The 24,368-nt window shown below is 42.4% G+C and overlaps 1 protein-coding gene across 3 annotated transcripts in view; it reads left to right on the top strand.

Annotated features, from left to right (window-relative positions):
* Positions 1–610: 610 nt before the first annotated feature.
* LOC139547726 (leucine-rich repeat and fibronectin type III domain-containing protein 1-like protein) overlaps positions 611–24,368 on the top strand; it is a 119,860-nt gene continuing 96,102 nt past the window's right edge. For all 3 annotated transcript variants that reach the window (XM_071356746.1, XM_071356747.1, XM_071356748.1), the window contains exon 1: positions 611–1,598. The gene's annotated coding sequence lies outside the window, so the exon portion shown is untranslated. The remainder of the gene's footprint in view (positions 1,599–24,368) is intronic.

Raw genomic sequence — 24,368 nt, 5'->3', positions numbered from 1 at the left:
TTGTATCATCGTCTGTCGATCAGTCCCTAAAAGCAGTCATCCCTAAAATGACATCAAAATTGTCAGGATCCGCTCTGCCACAGAGGTAGCAAAGAGAAACGTGTCTGAGGGAGTGAGAGCTGTGATCTGATCAGACAGGATTTTCAGACCAAAAGCTTGCTGCTGTCCATGTTACTACTAAGTGAGGCTGAATTTCTATGCGTCCTCGGCGCTGTCCGTGGTGATGAACTGACTAGCGATATGGCGAGTTCGGGCCCTGAAATCACAGTTTTCACTGGTGCGATTGAGTCATTGTGGTATCTAGTCTTAATCAATATTAATTTAAATATAATAGCCTATATTACATGTTCGATCTACATGTATCAGAAAGGATACACACAGCCCCTCTCTGCACGATCCCCATCATATGACTCTGAAAAAAATAGTGGTTTGTGTGCACAACATTTCTTCAAATTAATCCTATAATTGCGCACGTTAAAATAATCCTATGAAATCTCAAACATGTCAATTGAGCACAGTAATCCACTCCCCGCTGTGGGTTGGTTAATGTAGACGCTTCATCAACGCGCACGCATCATCATCCTAAATGGTGAGCTTTTTTTTCTATTTGATAAGGAGTCCTCCGTTTTGCGATGAAGGCTTTAATGTCAATACGACGTATTCTTTGACAGCAGTCAATACACTGTCTCGTGCATGATTTGACAGTCATCGTTACCCTTATTTCCGATTTGTAATCCCATAAACGCAGTACCATTTTGCCAATAGAAGTCGGAGGTGGAAAGAGCTTTTTGGCCGGCTGCGGATTGTAGCTGTGGAGAGAAGGCTATGTTAATAATCAGTGCACAGAGGGGCGCGATGCATGCGTGAACTGGCTCAAACCTCTCCTCAAAACGCCCCTCACTTCGCACCGGGGACCGCTGCCGGCCGCTCACTGCCTGTCAGTGCTGCACCGGACTTGTCTGGCTACCCAGACTCCTTGCTCCGGCCAAACGGTACGCCACGCCCACGGACGTTAGTTTCTTCTCCGCGAACTACAGAGCAGCGGAATAATGTAGTGTGAGTCGTCAGGTTAGCACTGGACACCACCGACTGAACTTCTAGGTCTTCGCACCAAGGATGTATATCTGATACGGATATTCCTGCCTCAACAAGGCTACTAACGATCGAAATTTGGGCGCGGATATGCTGGACTCAGCAGATTAATTTACAATCACTGCCACTATATGGAAGGACGATTGTGTTCTGGAGAAAACATTTGGAAACAAGTCTTTTCTGTCTGGGTCGAGTCATTTGACGCTAAAACGGAAGAAATGTCATACTTGGATATCCCACGCATAGATGCTACTCATTTGTGTGATAATATACGTGGGAACTAATTGCAACGCAACTGCCCTCCGCGGTGCAAGTGAGTGTTCTTTGAGCACCAAGTCCAGAAATATTGTCTGGTTGTGGTGCTTCTTCACTCTGCTACTGGGGAAGCAGACCGGCGGCAAATCGATGCATTTCTTGCTCAAATCTACTCGGGCTATTTACCTCGTTGCATAGCCTACTGGAGATTGACAGACAACGGAGAGGTAACATCGGGCTCAGGAACAGAGGTAACCACCTATCATCATGATTTCATTGTTTTCTCATATGAAAGATTTAGAAATTCGGACAAAACAGAGTAAGAGAAAATTGATAATTGTTTCTACAGATGTACAAGTATTGTCACATTGAGCTGTTGTGTGACAGTGGAGTTCCATGTGTAATTGCATTTTATGGTAGGCTAATACGAGGTGTGGATCAGGTGTGGTTTGTTTGACGTGGTGGGGGTCTACAACAGAATGCTGTGTAATGGTCTATGGATAGGCTATTGCACCATTCAAAAGTAAAACCTCAAATCATGATCCGTTAGCAGAAAGATGACTACTCTAGTCTCGTTTGATTGTCTCACCACAAACAACCACAGGAAATGTAGATGTGGTTATTATCAAGTTTGTTTCCCCATCCAGATATTTACTCTTAACATTATTTTATCTGGTCATTCTTCTCTGTCTTGTTTTGTGACAAATACTGCATGCACTCTTACAGCGCATCAAACTGATTTGAGACTTTGTGAAATATGCGTCTTAAGTCCTGTCCTTTTCTAAATCGATTCGATTGTGTGTCAAGTGCACTATGGCCTATCGGAGATGGTAACCAAAAATGTGAAGACAGTATTGATTATGAAGAATGCATTTGGAAATTATTTTCAACCATGTTGGCCGAACAGATCCTAGCCTACGTGTTTATTTATGTTGATCCTTTTCGAAAAGAAAGAAAAAGGGCGAGACCGTGTCTGTGAAATCGATCTTCAATCACGTTGCAATTCCACAAGACTATACAGGGTTTATGTTGGGACACTTATGTGCCTCACAAAATCAATTGACACCCTGGGAGGAGGAAGTTCAGGAAATGCCTGTGCATATGAGTAATGTGATAAGTAGTGGAACAATTTAACGTCTGGTCTAGCCTTTTTTATTTTCTATTGCACACTGGTGGACCTGTGTTTCTTTAATAATTCTAAATTACTTTTAATCATTCGCTTCCATTGGCATTGCATAACGCAAGACCACTTTTAATGAATCCGTTCCACCTGAGCTAGTTGGCTGTTCGGCTAATGAACGTAGGTGAGCCTGTGCAATTCGGCTTTTGGCCGCGGTCTCTCCTCCTCATTGCCCAATCATGGCAGTGTATTTTTCCACTGATGCAGCACCTAGCACTATATCCCTTGTACCGTAAATCCAGCAAGGAGAATTCTGAATGTCAAGCTGCAGTGCCTGGGAATGTCTTATTTTGTACCGCAGGTAGGGGGCCACGGAGCACCAGCCACAGCTTGCAGGTCCCTCCTCACATGAGCTATGTCCGTTATGCTTCACACGACAATGTTCTTATATCTGTGGGAACAAAGTTAACGTGCTACTAAACAATCTAGGTCAGCTATTACATGCATGTTTGTCTGGCTAGCTACAGGTAACTGCCAAAATAACGGAAACACTTGAGTAACTGAAAGCAGATGGTTCCACAGAGGTGTGGTTCCTGAGTTAATTCATCAATTAGCATCCCATCAGGCTTATGGTCCTGCTACACTACAGCAATTGAGGGAATGCTTCCTTTGAACTTAATGAAAGCTGCGTTACTGACCGTGTTGTGCTCGCGTTGCATCGCGTCCAATGGCAGCGTCCAAGCTCAAGACTTGGCCGAGGTTCCATTCTCGATAGCTGACGCGGCAGTTCATTCCGTCTCGTGAATTGAAATACGGAGAAATAAAGTTGATTTTGGTTTGCGTTATGGCCTCGACTATAAACCACTGGTTATTTTACTAATATTTAGTCAAGAAGCTACTAGCTAACAAACTCTAGCTACCTAGCTACATTGACTATGTTCACAATGTAAACAAAAGCAACTTGTGTAATTAGAAGATCATTTAGTACAACCACTAGCAACCCTTTAATGAGTACTTGCGAAAAGTTGGACCAAAGCTATTGTACTTACACATAATGGATTAATATGGTACAGAACAGTAGGGGAAAATAGAATAAAGTCACTCTTAGCTTCTGCCCCTCTCAGCTCTCAAAACATACTCAGTCTGTGTAGCAGGTAGAACGTCGCATTGACGCGCCGCTGATGGCAAAGCAACGGAATGCATATAGTGTTGCTGATGTGTTATGGTCATGTATAAAAAATGCTGGGCGGGCCATTCATTTAGCTACCATGGCTATGCCCCCATAGGATGACAATGCCCCCATCCACAGGGCACGAGTGGTCACTGAATGGTGTGATGAGCATTAAAGCGATGTAAACCAGACCATGGCCATCTCAGTCACCAGATCTCAACCCAATTGAACACTTACTGGAGTTATCAAGTATGGTTAGTCCTATGGTATACACTGTCCAACGAAATTCTTACTTGCAGGTTCCTTCTTGACAATGCAACAACAATAATAAATAATAAAAGTTAAGACAACATTTTGGCATAAGTATAATACAGGAAGGCACAATTTACACCTGTTTTGGCGAAGGGGGGATTGGGGCGAAAGTGTTTTAAATTATGCCGTTTTTAGCAATCATAATAAGAGCGGCAGTTGTGATGTGTGTGTAGCATTAGTGATGGGGGGGGGGGGGGACATAGATACAGTTACATATCGGGATATTATTTTGGACAATATATCGTATCCTTTTGACAATTTTGCAATATTATCTTTGCGCTACTTGGCTGTACCTTCACCAAAAACACAGATTGTTTTCCATCTTCTTTTTAAAATAGGGAGCCAATTTGTTTTCCGCACTTTGATTTCCAGCACTGATCCTAACTAGTTTTCTCTTGTCTCTCTGCAGCAGACGTATGGTGACAAAATCTGTTTTTATCATGGAATCCCAATAAAAGTCCAGTATCGAATCGTGAGAATAGCAATGCATATTGCATCGGCACCTAAGTATCGTGATAATATCGTATTGTGAGGTCCCTGGCAATTCCCAGCCCTATGTAGGACGAATGTATATATGTGTGTGTATATATATATATATATGTGTGTGTGAGTGTATGTGTACCAAGGTGTGGAGAATCAGTGCAGGTGGTCAGTCCAGTTCATGTGTTCAGCAGGCTGATGGATTGTAGATAGAAACTGTCTCTGAGCCTGTTGGTATCAGACCTCATGCTCTGATACCCGTCTGCCCCATGGTAAGGGAATGAGGTGGCTGGGGTGTGTGGGGCCCTTCATGTAGATGGGTGGGAGCACGGTCCCAGTGATGATTCTGGAGCGGCGCCTGAGACAGGGTTTTCCACCAACATCAACAAAACCCCAAATTATGGAATTTCTCATGGAAGAAGGGTGTCTCATTCCTCCAATAGAGTTCCAGACACTTGTAGGATCTATACCAAGGTGCTTTGAAGCTGTTCTGGCTCATGGTGGCTCAACACCCTTTTAAGACACTTTATGTTGGTGTTTCCTCTATTTTGGCAGTTACATGTTGCCCTCTGCATTCTTGTATTGATCCCCTCCCTGTGTGTGTTAATGGGTAGGCTGATATTGGCTCTGGGTTGTTTAACAGCTGCCAAGGATCTGTGTGCATGTGTGGACTGTTATCTCCCTCCTTCTATCATGCTGCTGTGCCCTTGAGGTGACAAATAAGACTTGACATCGGAATATTGAGATACACTGACCTCAAATTGACAAAGAGTGTGTGCGCTCCCGAGGTATCTCTCGAGATCTATTAGTGCTGTCTGGCGTTCTTTGTCCCGCGATGATGGATGGATATCTGACTTTCTGCAAGATTCTCTCTCCCCCCTCCATCCCCTCTCCCACCGTCTAACCCTCTGTCTCTAAGACAGGTGACAGGCAGGGACAAATAAAATGACAGTGCCCTCCGCCCATGTAGGACATCATGCCGCCAGTCTGTGGCTGTCAGTGCCAGCATGGCTCTATAATAAGGCACATGGCTGCACCATCTGCTCCTGGTTTCGCTATTTAAATGTGAGAATAGGCCTGGTGGAGCATCCTGGCCTTGGGAGGGTTTGTAAGGATTGTCCTGAAATCAGTTGGATTTTCCAGAAATGAGATTTACAGCTATAATTGTTTTACTCGAAGACCTTAACATGTATGCTTTCATGGAATACAAATCATGTCAAGACAACAAGGAACTGTTGAGTTTTGTTCCTGAAATGTCCCAAAATGTATCTCTCTAAAATGAAGACAGTTTAACAATAGTTCACTCTAATCTGAGATCTACATCAAGATGAAAGGTGCATGCATGTTTCATGATGCATTTTGAAATTCATGTATAGTGTTATATCGCTTCTGTGTGGAGAATTAGCTCAGTCGTCATTCGTGATCGCCTGCCGGAGGGTCTCGCTAACGTTTTGGGAAAAATTGGTTAGTTCTATGTGGAGCAGAGCCTGTAGGCTACAGTAACAATGTCCCCCGAGGTGCTAGATCTCAGCAGTTTTGGACAAATCACATGATCTGTTCATAATGCAGGTGTTGGTTCCTGCTTAGCAAGCGCTTCTTAAACGGGTTTTCTTCCATTCAGTCCGTAAGGCCACGAATCATTTAAAGTCAAACTCAAAGCCATGGGTTTATCAATCAGGATGCCATGTTAGTGAGCACGTCAGGTGGGTAATTAAGTTTCAACTAGTGTGAAACCCCACCTGTCTTCGCCCTAAGGACCCAGGTGCCAGGAAAACCAAATCACGCTTCAAGATGGAGGCAAAAAGACAGAACTTCAGGAGTAGCTGTATGCTAATGTAAAATTTGATAAAGTGATGTTATCCTCAAAATGTGCAAGGGGTTTTCATCACACGTAAAAGTATGTTGAGATGGATGTGTCAGACACTTATTAATACTTTTCCTGTTTTTGTGACGAGAGCTAGGGAAGTGCTAGAGTCTCCCGTGTTTCAGCAGCAGACTGAAGTCTTATCATATACAGTACCTTGATGTAGCTGGCATCTTTGACAACGCTTCGTGCCAGCTACGCCATGAAACCTGGCCTTCATTATCTGCTCCCGTGCTGATTGTTTCACAATGACTATGCTCTTACTAGCGTGTGTTATTGATTCGATCCGTGCATCAGTTCAATGAATCTAATACATTCCTTTTGGACAAGGTTTTTCCAAGTGTGTGTTATGGTAGGGTCTTCCCCAAAAGAAGAAGGCACAGCACCAAATGGGTTTCTTTGAGGACATTTTTTATGCATTTCTCCCTGGGATTGAGACTGAAATCTCTACACTACAGTAGGCTGGTAGTCAGCATGGTGCTTTATGATGACGACAGAAAGTCTTACTCCCTGAGGAGCACAGGGAGCGTGATTGACAGGAAGTGTGTTTTATACATTTATAATTATGTTCTACAAAGACTAACATCCCAGCTAGCAACCAGATCCCTTACTTAATGACACTGCTTTCCCTGTTCGTCACGTATGTCAGCTCCTCAGTGCTCATAGCACCCCTCCCATCACCAGTACCACCCCTTAACCCCCCTCCAATCCATCCAGTACTTAACACCACTAAGCGTAGCTCTCCACAAGCACACTAAGCATTTCCACTATACTGCATCACAATGGACCTTTTTCGCTGTGGATCCACAATCAGCCCAGCATGTAATTTACCAATTGATCCTTATCAAACCCAAATAGACTGCTGTGGAAGTGTATTTGACTAAACTCCCCCATCTCTCTATTACCCCCCACTGTGATGGAACAGATGTGAAGACCAGGCTTATGACTGAAGTGGAGGGTCTGTCGCTCCCCCATCTCACTCGAGAAACCAGCCTTTACGATGGCAGCAGATTGATACTGTGCTTGAAACCTTTTTACACCTCTGAGTCTGAAAAGGCGGGCAGCAATTGCAGTGTCAATTTCTTGGGCTCTATGGTTATTGTTGGACCTGGAGCTGGCGACTGTAGCCTGCATGTTGGCTGTTACCGTGGCTATGCAAGAAAGGAAAGAGACCATGGCATCTCATAGTGTATAATTTTCAAATTTCCCCAAAACTTTTCCATTAGCGAATTCTTATTCCATATATTGTACAACTATTATTATCTCGCTCAGACACGTTCTTTTTAATTATGCCACTTGTCTATTTGACCTTTCTTATTCGTTTGGATGATATCAAAGCGAGAGGATTACGCATCTATGGCACCTCACCATTAAAATGTAACATTGTAATTGCAATCATTTGCTTGCAACCTTTAGGAAGGCTCTCATTTAATTCCTAATTACTAGGTAAGCAAACGAGGGTCTTTCAGTTCCATTGGGTTTGCCATTTTACACTGAGGTAGAGGTTAAGTATGGGAGTAATGACTTTGTGCTACTTATAAATATATGCTTACCTTATCTCATTAGGTCGGCTATAGAATATTAAATATCATTCACTGATGGAATATTGGGATTCAGAAAGTCCCATCCCCTGTTATTACACAAGTCAACCTTAATTTCCTGCTCCTCATTTATCTTATCTCAACAGTTCCTTCCTTTGACTTTATATCCTGGCCTGTATTCTGTGCTCTATTCTTGCCCGACCACCTGTCTCTCTCTCGCTCTCTCTCTCTCTCTCTCGCTTTCCCTCTCTGCTGTAACCACTGGCACAGACAGAACTAATCACTTGCCGAATCCCCTCTGGAGAACAGATCTGGCTCTGTGGGACTACGCCTCCCGGCTGCCGCATTCCGAGGTGACTCAATCCTGCTGCATCCTGCCTATCGAGCGGCCAGAATCTCAATCAGCCTGCTTCTGACCTCTGCTGTCAGGCATCTGGACCGATGCCACTCACTGCCTAGTGAGATGGGGTATTAATGGATTGCTACTGTGCTGTGCCGGGCTGGGCTGAGACAGACCTCACGGCCAGGTCTGTGCACGTCCAAAGTCACATATTTCTGCCTGGACCTTTATATTAGTCCTAGTGGGCACAGCACTTGGCCAGCAAATCAACCATGACACACAGCAAACCCTGTGAATATCAGTGTCCGTCCGTCCGTCCCCCCACCTCCCGCAGCCTAGTGCAGCCTGTCGAGTGGATTATATACAGTAAATAACTATGTTCTCTATAACCATCAGCGTCCTTTCCTATCAGACAGTGGGATCTATACAGACCTATCCGGGTCAATGTCACCAGGCAGTGCTGCCACATCTGGGCCTGTGTACATCCAACCAGCCGCATTAGCATTAGTGCTGCCAAGGTTAGTGTGCCAGTCGAGAGGATTCCTGAGCTGAGACTTTAGTGACACACATCAGGTTGGGATAAGGGCCGGAAAAGGAGGCAGATGGAGGCAGACGTGGTTGTGCCAGGTTCATGATCAGGATTATACAGGCAGGATCACATACCCCAGCTGACTCGCTACAAAGAGCCTCGAGCAGATTGGTCCTGATCTAAATATAAAACAAAAAACAGAGGATCTATTCATGAGGAGAGGATGAGGGATGGACATGCACGACTAAGGAGGAGAGCTGCTGCTGTGGAAATGTCCCATCAAAGAGCAGTACTGTACTTCAGGCTACGTTCTGTACAGTACTGTCTGTATCCCGCTTAACCCCTTCCCCCACAGTGCAACGCTCCAGGACGCTCTCCTCTCTCGTTGTTCTCCCTCCGGCTTTGCATCCAAACAGCTGTAAACATAAACAAAGCGCCTATGATTGACAGAGTCTTTATGGAACAAGATATGGTTACTGAGAGGTTCTTATCGTGACAGTCTTTTGACCCTGGCCCCGGTGAGAAATTACACGTGCTGTGATAGCACACAGGCTGTACACCTTTACAGCAGGTTAAACAACTACACAACCCGCTCCTCAAGCAGTGGTGGAATGCATTAGAGTGGTGGAGCGGCATTGTCCAAGCTGCCTGTTTACGTCTGTTTATGCAGATCTATGTGAGGATGTGGATGCTGCGCTGGCACATTTCCCTGAGTCAGGGGTTCAATGTTCTCCGTAGTATCTCTGCCACATCATCACATTGCTCCAGCGCCCTGCATATGATCCCTGTAACAGCTGTGTGGCTTGGCATGTGTGTGTGGGCACAGGGTGGGTAGACACTAGACCTACGTCAACCTGAGTGCTGTACTGCTCATATTGAGGACAACTGTGGTGAATTATTCCATGCTAAACTATTATACACTAGTTTACGTGGAGTGTGGTGATTCTACTGGGTGCTGTAAATTGCACGTCTGTAATTAGGTCCCTCATGGGCCTTGACTATCAGGCAGCAGATTACTTGTCTAGCTGGTTTGAGAAATACTTTGTCAGCATCTTTTTGTAATTCAAGTCAGTTGAAGCCAATAGCACTTTCTTGTTTTTTTCTTACCATTTGGTAATTGGAGAGAAGATGCAGTCCAGAGCCCTGAATTGAGTTAGGTTAGGTCAAGTTAGGTCAGGGCAACAGAGGTTAGGATGTCAGTAATGTTGATGAAGGCCTCAGGAAGTCATCAGGCTGATCCAGAGTATGAGCATGACTAAGTTTTACTATATAGTGCATTTTTATCCATATTTTTTACTGCATTCAGAATACATTACAGTCAATCACAGATAGTGTCTGCTAACCAAGCACAACTCTAGGTTTCCCCCTGCGAGCTAAGGTGTGAAGTTTGGGGAGACCAACTCCAGGATACATCACAGGCATTGGTATGTACAGCGCGCAGTGAGTTAAGGTACTGTCAAAGTGACAAAGATCTGTTGGCAGATATCGCTCCGCACATCGATATGGGTAATGGGGGCGCATGCTTAAACAGGCTGATTTTCACATGACTTTCATGGCCAGCCTGAATGGAGAAGCCACATTCCTTCTCCCCTTGATGTGTGACAGTATGTAATGTTTTATACTAGTTATGAATCCCACTAGTCTATTTATGTGCCCCATGAAAGCTAGTGGTGTTGTTATTGCAGTGTAAGATGCATTTAAAATAACATAGCATTTAACAAACTGAGAGCAAATAAATATTTTAACTCAGACTTATAAGCCATATTTTTGTAAGGCAAAATGGAATGTTCCTATCACGTAAGGACCTTATTTCACACGTTCACTTTTCATTTTTGTTCCCTCGGCTCAAATTAGCTGTGATAATGTTGATGGTTCATTTAAATAGGTACACCAAGTGCACTCTATCAGAAGAATACCATTTGAATCTCAAACCTTCACATCTCAACTGTAAAAGGTTCCCGCTACCTCTGGGTGGCTGTCTGCCAAGGGTAATATATGTTAATGGAGACAGTGTTACATATTTAATAAGGGCCTTGTTTTATTTATAGGGCCCTTAGATATGCATTGTTCTTGAGCAATAGGAGTGCTATTTTCTACTCGTTCTTTCTAACCCATACATACACTCTTAAAAAAAAGTTGCAATTTCTGTCTGTTGGTTTGTGTTTTTTTGTTTGTCTTGACAACAACAAAAAATATAAAAACTCGATCACAATAAAAAAAAAAAAAAAAAGTGCTATCTAGAACCTAAAAGGGTTCTTCAGCTGTCCCAATAGGATAACCCTTTATGGTTCCAGGTATAACCCGTTTGGGTTCCATCTAGAACCCTTTCCACATATAGTTATAAATGGAACCCAAAAGAGTTCTCCTATGGGGACAGCCGAAGATCCCCTATAGAACCTTTTTTTTCTAAGTATATAGTTTGTTTATTAGGCCTACAGTAGTTTTAACCAACAACATCCGCTCCACTCTCGCTGGCTTAACTCCACTTAGATATAGGTCTCATGCTGTTAACCCCCATACTTGTTTTTTTTCTTCATTTCTTCTTACGTCTCGTGTTTCATGGCCATAAGTGGCTGAATTAGAGCCGGGTCTGTCTGCCATTTTCACCATTTGAACTCTACTCTAAGTGCATGGTAACATATGGTCTATAATATGCCTTCCTGAGTGTGATCAGTGTGTCCTAACTGCTGTTATGTAAGAGTGTGTGTGTGTGTGTGTGTGTGTGTGTGTGTGTGTGTGTGTGTGTGTGTGTGTGTGTGTGTGTGTGTGTGTGTGTGTACATGACAGGCTCTCCCCTTGATGTATTCTGTTGCCTGGCTTCAAGTCCCTTCTCTCAGATGGGCTTGGCACTAACTCAACTGACCTGAGTGTGTGTAGCGGTCACATGACAGTTCTAGTTGTGCTGCTAGACTAGCAGAGATGTGATTCGTTCAGAGGGTGACATCTGTCTGCTCTGCTCCCTAGTGAGAGAGCGGGAGAGGCCGTGGTGAGAGAGGGGAAAGTACACTGTGATTTATTTCTATTTGGGGATATCTCACAGATTTTATTATTCTGTTTAATGCCCTGCCCTTTTCACAGAAATGAAAAGAAGATTGAGAAATGGATGTTGGAATGTACACTGAGTGTACCAAACATGAAGAGCACATTCCTAATATTGAGTTGTAGCCCCCCTGTTGCCCTTAGAGCAGCCTCAATTCGTCAGGGCATGGACAAGGTGTTGAAAGTCTTCCACACACGGGGATGCTGGTCCTTGTTGATTCCAATGCGTCCCACAGTTATCAAGTTGGCTGGATGGCCTTTGGGTGGTGGGCCATTCTTGATACACACAGGAAACTGTTGAATGTGAATAACCCGGCAGCGTTGCAGTTTTTGACACAAACCGGGGCGCCTGGCACCTAATACCATACCCTGTTCAAAGGTACTTAAATATTTTGTCTTGCCCATTAACCCGCTGAATGGCACAGATACATGATCCATGTCTCAATGCTTAAAATCCTTCTTTAACTTGTCTCCTCCCCTTCATCTACACTGAAGTGGATTTAACAAGTGACATCAATAAGGGATCATAGCTTTCACCTGGATTCACCTGGTCAGTCTATGTTATGGAAAGAGCAGGTGTTCTGAATGATTTGTACAGTCAGTTGATGTGTTAATGAGTAGATGATTAAGCGGTGTTGTCAGATGACTGGTTGATCATTCTCCCTAATGCAGCAACCTAGAAATGCTTAACTACCATTAAATGTATAATTTAATGAGTTTGAAGAACCTCTTGACTTTTTCCACATTTTGTTATGTTAGTCTTATTTTAAAATGGATTGAAACAATCTACACACTATACCCTATAATGACCAAACAAAAATAGGTTTTTAGATGTTTTTACAAATGTATTAGACGGAACCCAAACCGGCTGTGCGCATGCTCCATCGTGCGCTATCGTGCATGAATGTATTTTTCCCCCTACACCAAACGCGATCACGACACGCAGGATAAAATATCAAAACAAACCCTGAACCAATGACATTAATTTGGGGACAGGTCGAACAGAATTTAACATGTATGGCAATTTAGCTAGTTAGCTTGCACTTGCTAGCTAATTTGTCCTGGGATAGAAACATTGAGTTGTTATTTTACCTGAAATGCACAAGGTCCTCTACTCCGACAATTAATCCACACATAAAACGGTCAACCGAATCGTTTCTAGTCATCTCTCCTCCTTCCAGGCTTTTTCATCTTTGAACTTATATAGTGATTAGCATCTACACCTTCATAGTATTACCACGACGACAGGCAAAACAGTTCGTCTTTCAATCACCCACGTGGGTATAACCAATGAGGAGATGGCACGTGGGTAATTGCTTCTATAAACCAATGAGGAGATGGGAGAGGCAGGACTTGCAGCGCAATCTGCGTCAGAAATAGGAATGACTTCTATTTTACCCCTTGGCAACGCAGACGCTCGTTGGCGCACGCGAGCAGTGTGGGTGCAATAATTGATTAACATATATTCCTACATTTATTTTTGCAACGCTCGCGCTCGCGTCGCGAGCGGTGTGGTCAGCCTATTAGAAATATTTGCTAATTTAAAAATGAAACTTAAATATCACATTTGCATAAGTGCTTAGGCTCATTGTCCTGTTGGAAGGTGAACCTTTGCCCCAGTCATAAGACCAGAGAATCTTGTTTCTCATGGTCTGAGAGTCCTTTAGGTGCCTTTTGGCAAAATCCAAGTGGGCTGTCATGTGCTTTTTAATGAGGAGTGGCTTCCGTCTGGCCACTACCAAAAAGGCCTGATTGGTGGTGTGCTGCAGAGATGGTTGTCCATCTGGAATGTTCTCCCATCTCAACAGAGGAACTCTGGAGCTCTGTCAGAGTGACCATCGGGTTCTTGGTCACCTCTCTGACTCCCTGACCCCGATTGCTCAGTTTGGCCAGGGGCCCAGCTCTAGGAAGAGTCTTAGTGGTACCAAACTTCTTCCATTTAAGAATGATGGAGGCCACTGTGTTCTTGGGGACCTTCAATGCTAAATCAAAACTAAATCAAAACTTCAGCTGCAGAAAAGGATGCTGGGTAATATGCAAATGTTTGTGCACATGCAAGTAGGTTTTAAATATATTTTGTGGACATTTAAGTTAAATATTTTTTCGGGAAAGTATACTTAAGTATATTTTCTTGAGATATGAAAAAGTATACTCTCAGGAAGCATGTTCCTTAGCTGTGCAGTATTACTTTAGTTCCTTGTTGTATACAAGATGTACTGTATGTTTTGGAAAACATTTTATTCTGCACATTTGTTTTATTCTTTTCACTCGGTCATTTAAATCATTATTGTGGAGTCACTACAATGTTATTGATCCATCGTCAGTTTTCTCCCATCACAGCCATTGAACTCTAACTGTTTTACGTTCACAATGGCCTCATGGTACAAACCCTGAGCAGTTTCACTCCTGTCCTGCAGCTCAGTTCAGAAGGACGACTGGGTCTTTGATATGTTTAATACATAATCCATAGTATAATTATTAACTTGATCATGCTTGAGATATTCAATGTCTGATTTCATATTGTTACCTATCTATCAACCACTTCCCTTTTATGAGGCTTTCAAAAGGCTCCCTAGTCTTTGTAGTTTAATCTGTGCTTGAAATTCAATACTTGACTGACGGACCTTACAGATGTTACATGGGGGACAGAGGACTTGTTAGTCATAAAAAAAGGTGACATTCTGTGATTTGCATAGCTAAATTTTACTCCTGAACTAATTTAGGCTTGCCTAAACAAAGGGGCTGAATGCTTATGCAATGACTATATTTTAGTTATCTAATTTGTATTATACATTTTTTACTTTGACATTAAAGTAAATGACAATACAATTTTAATCCCACTTGTTAACCCAATAAAGGGGTATAAATGATTTTGCAAGGCAATGTATAGAGTTTCATTTAAAAAAAAATTATCCTTCAACTTAAAAACAACTCCAAGTGTATTTTGAATGAATATACTACATTTAAGTACAGTTTTAATTTGTGTTTTTAAGTTTAATGATAATGAGCATATAGTATACTTAAAGACTGAAAAAAACTATCAAATCTAAAGAACACTTTTAATACGTGTATTGAAGTGTGATGATGTTTTTTTAAATATTTTAATATATTATAAATATGCTATGAATATAAAGTTCACGTTTAATAAGTATGTTAAAGTGTAATAATATTACATTTATATTATATCAATGGGGTGGCATAGCCTAGTGGTTAGAGCGGTGGGCCAGTAACCAAAAGGTTGCTAGATCGAATCCCCAAGCTGACAAGGTAAAAATCGGTCGTTCTACCCCTGAACAAGGCAGTTAACCCACTGTTCCTAGGCCGTCATTGTAAATAAGAATTTGTTCTTAACCGACTTGCCTAGTCCTTTAAGACTCGCATAATGTTTCATCTGTAGGTGCTACAAAGAAACAATTGGTTTCATATGGAGCTTTACCACTTGCTATGTAATATGATTGTTGTTTTTTTAATCAATAAAAAAAAAAAGACATTAACTTATGAATATTGAAAAATGTAAACATTAATCAAATGTTTTATTTATTTAGATTTGGTCATTTTATTATATATTGTTGAACATAATACTCTATGGGCATATGAAAGTTCCAGAATGGGATCTCTGCTAGATTAGAGTTATGATTCAATTTGTAAGCGTCTATGCCATTTTGTAAGCACTATGCCAATTTCTCTCTATAAAATGGGTCATAACTTTAACACTAGCAGAGATCCCATTCTGTAACTTTGATATGCCCGTAGAGTATATTATGTTTAGGCTATTTTTTCAATATATTGTTCATCCAAAATGGTGTCTTTCAATATTAATGTTTATATTTTTCAATAGTCATAAATTAATGTGCTTTTTAAAAATCTAAATACTACTCATGTTACAGAGCAAGCAGCAAAGCTTCACACAACATGCATATTTGCTTTGCAGCACCTACAGATGAAACAGTATGGAGTCGACAGGAGGCCTGTGTAAGGCCAAAATGTCATAAATATGCAAATTCGATTACTTATTTCTTAATTATGCCTTTAGATGCAAATGTTTAACATATGTCAATAATTCATCCTCCAAAGAACTATTCTATGGATTATATTTAAGTGAAAATCCCCCAAATCATGGTCTTTTTTTGTCCTGGTTTCGTAATGAATCACTCACATATAAAGGTTAATCTGTCTGATTCAACCATTTTATATGGAGACTCTGTAAAAGGGGCACTCTGTAACTTCTGTAACCTAATTAACACCATATGCGTGTCTAGTAATGGACGCGGACATTAAAGTTTGATGTGCCAATCTACGTGGCCTTTTTTTATTGATGCACTTGATGTGGATTTAGGGTTTAGGCTGTACTTATGATTCTGAGAACTAGAATAAGCTCCGGCTGTATCTAGTTCTGTGATGGTATGACACATTCCCATGAAAAGGAAAACTCTGCTATCGTCTAGATGCTGAGATTGACAGGCAGGTACAGTGTTCCCGTGATATGGTGTAAGATGTTTTTTTTACTGTGTGTATATATACAGTATATATATATATATATATATATATATATATATATATATATATATATATATATATATATATATATATATATTTCTGACACATATATTTTCCTGTATATTTTCCTGTTTGGGTTATATATTTCAGCCACACAGATCCACACCAAATATGAACGTTCATGACACATCAGGAATTACATAAGACACATGACCACAGCTCCACTACATACACCTTAGCCAAATACATTTAAACTCAGTTTTTTACCATTTCTGACATTTAATCCTAGTAAAAATTCCCTGTCTTAGGTCAGTTAGGATCACCACTTTAAGAATGTGAAATGTCAGAATAATAGAAGAGAGAATGATTTCTTTCAGCTTTTATTTCTTTCATCACATTCCCAGTGGGTCAGACGTTTACATACACTCAATTAGTATTTGGTAGCATTGCCTTTAACTGTTTAACTTGGGTCAAATGTTTTAGGTAGCCTTCCGCAAGCTTCCCACAATAAGTTGGGTGACTTTTGGCCCATTCCTCCTGACAGAGCTGGTGTAACTGAGTCAGGTTTGTAGGCCTCCTTGTTCGCACATGCTTTTTCAGTTCTGCCCACAAATTTTCTATGGGATTTAGGTCAGGGCTTTGTAATGGCCACTCCGATACCTTGACTTTGTTGTCATATGCAATTTTGCCACAACTTTGGAAGTATGCTTGGGGTCATTGTCCATTTGGAAGACCCATTTGCGACCAAGCTTAACTTCCTGACTGATGTCGTGAGATGTTGCTTCAATATATCCACATAATTTTCCTCCTCGTGATGCCATCTACTTTGTGAAGTGCACCAGTCCCTCCTGCAGCAAAGCACCCCCATAACATGATGCTGCCACCCCCGTGCTTCACGGTTGGGATGGTGTTCTTCAGCTTGCAAGCTTCCCCCTTTTTCCTCCAAACATAACAATGGTCATTATGGCCAAACAGTAATATTTTTGTTTCATCAGACCAGAGGACATTTCCCCAAAAGTGTCATCTTTGTCCACATGTGCAGTTGCAAACCGTAGTCTGGCTTTTTATGGTGGTTTTGGAGCAGTGGCTTCTTCCTTGCTGAGCGGGCCTTTCAGGTTTTGTCGATATAGGACTCGTTTTACTGTGGATATAGATACTTTTGTACCTGTTTCCTCCAGCATCTTCACAAGGTCCTTTGCTGTTGTTCTGGAATTGATTTACACTTTTCGCACCAAAGTACGTTCATCTCTAGGAGACAGAACGTGTCTCCTTCCTGAGCGGTATGACAGCCGTGTGGTCCCATAGTGTTTCTGCTTGCGTACTATTGTTTGTACAAATGAACGTGGTACCTTCAGGCGTTTGTAAATTGTTCCCAAGGATGAACCAGACCAGGTTTTTTCTGAGGTCTTGGCTGATTTCTTTTGATTTTCCCATGATGTTAAGCAAAGATGCACTGAGTTTGAAGCTAGGCCTTGAAATACATCCAAGGGTACACCTCCATTTGACTCAAATTATGTCAATTAGCCTATCAGAAGTTTCTAAAGCCATGACATTTTCTGGAATTTTCAAGCTGTTTAAAGGCACAGTCAACTTAGTGTATGTAAACTTACTTGTGTCATGCACAAAGTAGATGTCCTAACCGACTTGCCAAAACTATAGTTTGTTAGCAAGAAATTTGTGGAGTGGTTGAAAAACGAGTTTTAATGACTCCAACCTACAGTATATCACAAAAGTGAGTACACCCCTCACATTTTTGTAAATATTTGAGTATATCTTTTCATGTGACAACACTGAAGAAATGACACTTTGCTACAATGTAAAGTAGTGAGTGTACAGCTTGTATAACAGTGTAAATTTGCTGTCCCCTCAAAATAACTCAACACACAGCCAGTAATGTCTAAACCGCTGGCAACAAAAGTGAGTACACCCCTAAGTGAAAATGTCCAAATTGGGCCCAATTAGTCATTTTCCCTCCCCGGTGTAATGTGACTCGTTAGTGTTAGAAGGTCTCAGGAGTGAATGGGGAGCAGGTGTGTTAAATTTGGTGTCATCGCTCTCACACTCCCTCATACTGACTGGTCACTGGAAGTTCAACATGGCACCTCATGGCAAAAAACTCTGAGGATCTGAAAAAAAGAATTGTTGCTCTACATAAAGATGGCCTGGGCTATAAGAAGATTGCCAAGACCCTGAAACTGAGCTGCAGCACGGTGGCCAAGACCATACAGCGGTTTAACTGGACAGGTTCCACTCAGAACAGGCCTCGCCATGGTCGACCAAAGAAGTTGAGTGCACGTGCTCAGCGTCATATCCAGAGGTTGTCTTTGGGAAATAGACGTATGAGTGCTGCCAGCATTGCTGCAGAGGTTGAAGGGGTGGGGGGTCAGCCTGTCAGTGCTCAGACCATACGCCGTACACTGCATCAAATTGGTCTGCATGGCTGTCGTCCCAGAAGGAAGCCTCTTCTAAAGATGATGCACAAGAAAACCCGCAAACAGTTTGCTGAAGACAAGCAGACTAAGGACATGGATTACTGGAACCATGTCCTGTGGTCTGATGAGACCAAGAAACTTATTTGGTTCAGATGGTGTCAAGCGTGTGTGCCGGCAACCAGGTGAGGAGTACAAAGACAAGTGTGTCTTGCCTACAGTCAAGCATGGTGGTGGGAGTGTCATGGTCTGGGGCTGCATGAGTGCTGCCGGCACTGGGGAGCTACAGTTCATTGAGGGAACCATGAATGCCAACATGTACTGTGACATACTGAAGCAGAGCATGATCCCCTCCCTTCGGAGACTGGGCCGCAGGGCAGTATTCCAACATGATAACGACCCCAAACACACCTCCAGGACGACCACTGCCTTGCTAAAGAAGCTGAGGGTAAAGGTGATGGACTGGCCAAGCATGTCTCCAGACCTAAACCCTATTGAGCATCTGTGGGGCATCCTCAAAAGGAAGGTGGAGGAGTGCAAGGTCTCTAACATCCACCAGCTCCGTGATGTCGTCATGGAGGAGTGGAAGAGGACTCCAGTGGCAACCTGTGAAGCTCTGGTGAACTCCATGCCCAAGAGGGTTAAGGCAGTGCTGGAAAATGATGGTAGCCACACAAAATATTGACACTTTGGGCCCAATTTGGACATTTTCACTTAGGGGTGTACTCACTTTTGTTGCCAGCGGTTTAGACATTAATGGCTGTGTGTTGAGTTATTTTGAGGGGACAGCAAATTTACACTGCTGTACACTCACTACTTTACATTGTAGCAAAGTGTCATTTCTTCAGTGTTGTCACATGAAAAGATATACTCAAATATTTACAAAAATGTGAGGGGTGTACTCACTTTTGTGATATACTGTAAGTGCATGTAAACTTCCGACTTCAACTGTATCTCCTCAATGCATCCTCTTTATTGCACTGTTGATCACGACAGTGTTCTTTCTTATTGTAAGCAGGCATGTGCAGAGACAGGGCTCAACCAGTGCCTGAGCGCCTGTCGTTTTGCCCTCCTACAATAAAGTGCCCACACAGCTTGGTGGAGTTTTTGAAATATATGAATTACTTTAGATTTTGTTTGTGTGTCATTTTTGTGTCTTTACATCAATGAGTTGCGCATCAAATTAGCTAATTTCATAAGCTCTTGAATCTCAGGTATGGATATGCGAGACTAGTAAGAGGCTAACCTAATGTAGCAGGGGTAAAAAAAACACTTATGGTCTTGATGAGAAAAATAAACTGTTGGGGTAGGTTTCTTCTGTACTGTTCAACCAATCCAGTAAATGTGGCCTTGTTAACTTCTTACGGCTGAGATCGGCTGAGATTAACGGGATCGACTTGACAACAGCCAGTGACAGTGCAGGGCTCCAAATTCAAACAGAAATCTCATACTAAACATTCCTCAAACATACAAGTATTTTACACCATTTTAAAGATAAACGTGTTGTTAATCCCACCACAGTGTCCAATTTCAAAAAGGCTTTACGACGAAAGCACACCATCTGATTATGTTAGGTCAGTACCTAGTCACAGAAAAACATAGCCATTTTTCCAGCCAAAGAGAGGAGTAACAACAAGCAGAAATAGAGATAAAATGAATTACTAACCTTTGATGATCTTCATCAGATGACACTCATAGGACTTCATCTTACACAATACATGTATGTTTTGTTCGATAAAGTTCATATTTATATCCAAAAATCTGAGTTTACATTGGCGCGTTATGTTAAGTAATGTTTTGCCTCCAAAATATCCAGTGATTTTGCAGAGAGCCACATCAATTTACAGAAATACTCATAATAAACATTGATAAAAGATACAAGTGTTATACATGGAACTTTAGATAAACTTCTCCTTAATGCAACCACTGTGTCAGATTTAAAAAATAATTCACGGAAAAAGCACACCATGCAATAATCTGAGTACGGAGCTCAGACACAAAAACAAGCCATACAGGTACCCGCCATGTTGTGGAGTCAACATAAGTCAGAAATAGCATTATAAATATTCACTTACCTTTGATGATCTTCATCAGAATGCACTCCCAGGAATCTGTTCCACAATAAATGTTTGTTTTGTTCGATAAAGTCCATAATTTATGTCCAAATACCTCCTTTTTGTTCGCGCATTTAGTTCAAAAATCCAAATTCATGACGCGCAGGCCAGACGAAAAGTAAAAAAAATCCATTACAGTTCGTAGAAACATGTCAAAACGATGTATAGAATCAATCTTTAGGATGTTTTTACATAAATCTTCAATAATGTTTCAACCGGAGAATTCCTTTGTCTTTAGAAACGAAAAGGAATGCAGCTACCTCTCATGGGGGCGCGCCTGAGTGAGCTCATGGCACTCTGCCAGACACCTGGTTGAAACAGCTCTCATTCCCTCATCCTTCACAGTAGAATCCTGAAACAAGGTTCTAAAGATAGTAGACATCTAGTGGAAGCCTTAGCAAGTGCAATATGACCCCATAGACACTGTATATTGGATAGGCAAACCTACAAACCTCAGATTTCCCACTTCCTGGCTGGATTTTTTCTCAGGATTTTGCCTGCCATATGAGTTCTGTTATACTCACAGACATCATTCAAACAGTTTTAGAAACTTCAGAGTGTTTTCTATCCAAATCTACTAATACCTTTCATGTCTTAGCTTCTGGGCCTGAGTAGCAGGCAGTTTACTCTGGGCACCTTATTCATCCAAGCTACTCAAGCTATACTGCCACCAGCCATAAGAAATTAATATTCCAGATGGAAACAACTTCAGAGAGTAAGCTAGCAAACGTAACGTGGAAGTCGAGTCGAAAAGCTCAAATCAAATATAAACGTGTCATGGGAAAACTAGGCTTTGTCACGCACTGATCGGTTTCACCTCTCCTTGTGCTTGTCTCCACCCTCCTCCAGGTGTTGCCCATCTCCCTATTATCCCCTGTGTATTTATACCTGTGTTCTCTGTCAGTTTGTTGCCAGAGTGTCTTGTTTGTTCAAGCTTACCAGCGTTGTTCCTTTCAGCTCCTATTGTTTCCCAGCCTCTCTTACCTCGTCTTCCTGGTTTTGACCTTTGCCTGTCCTGACCCTGTTCCCGCCCGCCTGACCACTCAGCCTGACCCTTAGCCTGCCTGCCGTCCTGTACCTTTGCTCCACCTCTGGATTACTGAACTCTGCCTGTCCCTGACCCCGAGTCCGCCTGCCGTCCTGTACCTTTGCCTTACCCTGGATTTTCGACCCCTGCCTGCCTTGACCTGTATTTGTCTGCCCCTGTTGCCACAATAAACATCGTTACTTTGACAGTCTGCATCTGGGTCTTACCTTGATCTCTGATAGTACTGTCACGCCCTGATCTGTTTCGCCTGTTCCTGTGCTTGTCTCTACCCCCCTCCAGGTGTCGCCCATCTCCCCTATTATCCCCTGTGTATTTATACCTGTGTTCTCTGTCTGTTTGTGGCCAGTTCGTACTATCAGAGATCAACAGTTGGTTCTGAGATGAGGACTAACATTCAGCCTGGGCCCCAGCTGAGCCAAGCAGTCTCTTTCTATTAGTGACAGGAGCCTAGCTCTGCACATTGACACTTCTTCTCTGGTGACGTCATCACGCTTATGTACTGTAGTGAAACAACTTAACTTATCCTGAATCAGCTCTTTTCTTTTTTTTCGTTAATGGGCATCACCGAGTGACAGTTGAAAGAGGCTAAGAAAAACTTCAAATGAGATTTGTTGCTCTACAAAGTCTACACACTGCAAACAAAGTGTTTGACATATCTTTTCTAGGTTCTTTTGACACGGCAAACTTTGCAGAGTTCTTACATTTCTCGCTGTCACAGCGTGCCAACTGCCGTAGTCACCGTGTTATTTAAAAGGGTTCCGGGTGTTGGTGGTTGGGTGGGGGACGGGGGGGAGAATGCTTCCATTGGCTGATCAAAGGGGAGGTGTGCGGTGACAGGGCCTCTGTTAGGAACCTGATCTGTTCCTGGATCACAGGGCTAGGAACAGGCTCTGCTTCCCCATGAGCCACATATGTGATTTGGGGCTAGCAGCTTCCACTGCCGTGACAGCAGTGAGGCTCCCAGGGAAGGGGGTCTGTGTAGACATGCTGCTGGGTATGCTTTTTCTCATACCCACTCAGCAGCCTGACAATCTCTCCATTTTACTGGTACGCCGCCTGGGAAAGTGGATAACTTTCACTCGCGTTCATGCTGCTTTGCAAAGCATCATGGGCACACATGCCTTGGTGCAGATAACGTGTTAACAGAGCAATGTGTTAATATTGTATGTGGCTGTACCTTTAACCTATCTCATCATTTTATCTTGCCCAACCAAGAAAAATAAACTGTGGACTGTCCCCGTCCTTCCTTCTCACCGTGTCCAGCCAAGTCAAATTAGATTTTGTGTTTCAGATGCTTTTTATCTGTCCAGTTCGTCCATTACTACTTGCAGCCTAAACCACTCAAGGTTATCTTCCATTGGCTCCTTTTAAAGTAGCACGGTTGCAGGAGAGGCTACAATAGCAGTAGATAGACAACCTGTTTTCTGGTAATATTACCATTATTACCATTATGAGACTGACTGCATCAGTTCTTCTTTTATTATAAGAAACATGAATGTGTTAAATCCCAAATTGTTTGCATAGTCAACTTACACACAGCTCTGACACACACACTTACCCCACAAGACATGCCACCAGGGGTCTTTTCACAGTCCCCAAATCCAGAACAAATTCAAGAAAGCCTACAGTATTATATAGAGCCATCATTGCATGGAACTCTGTTCCATCTCATATTGCTCAAATGAAAAGCAGACCTGGTTTCAAAAAACAGATAAAGCAACATCTCACGGCACAACGCCTCTCCTCTATTTGAACTAGATAGTTTGTGTATGTATTGTTATGTAGGCTACGTGTGCCTTTTTAAAATTAACGTAGTTCTGTCCTTGAGCTGTTCTTGTCTATTTCATGTTCAGTATTATGTCATGTGCCGTGTGGACCCCAGGAAGAGTAGCTGCTGGTTTAGCAACAGCTAATGGAATTCATAATAAAATACCAAAATAGCAAAAACCAAATCATTATTGCCATCAGGAGAACCTATAAGAGCTTGAACATGAATGCAATGAGAAACCAATGTTTTAGTTTCCCATATGCTTCTTGAACCACTGGTAGGGTAGTAGCACTCAGTGGGTGGAAAAGATTGCTCAGAATGGCTGAAATGGTATGCCAGGCACAATCTCCAATTCAAAGGAACTCAAAGGCTGTATCTAACAGTTCTGACTCTTTGTGCTGTCATGCGTATGTCTGTGTGGTCTGATGGAGGCTGTGCATACGTAGTCTGATGTGATGTGTGGACAAGAGGTTGACGTGGGAACAGAATTTTTCAGGATTCCATCAGGAATGGGAGTGAAGCTCTAGAGTCAAGTTTGGGACAGGATCGACGGTTCACAGGAATGGGCAGTACAGGTATGGTTATTTTATTTGGGGGGGATAGAAATATGTAACGTGTGGAGCATTTCTGCCACACCCTGATCTGTTTCACCTGTCTTTGTGCTTGTCTCTACCCCACTACAGATGTCGCCCGTCTTCCTCATTATCCCCAGTGTATTTATACCTGTGTTCTCTGTCTGTTGCCAATTCGTCTTGTCTTGGCAGGTCTA

Source organism: Salvelinus alpinus, chromosome 21 (assembly GCF_045679555.1).
Source record: "Salvelinus alpinus chromosome 21, SLU_Salpinus.1, whole genome shotgun sequence".
Classification (NCBI taxonomy): domain Eukaryota; kingdom Metazoa; phylum Chordata; class Actinopteri; order Salmoniformes; family Salmonidae; genus Salvelinus; species Salvelinus alpinus.
This window is presented reverse-complemented; position numbering and strand designations above follow the sequence as displayed.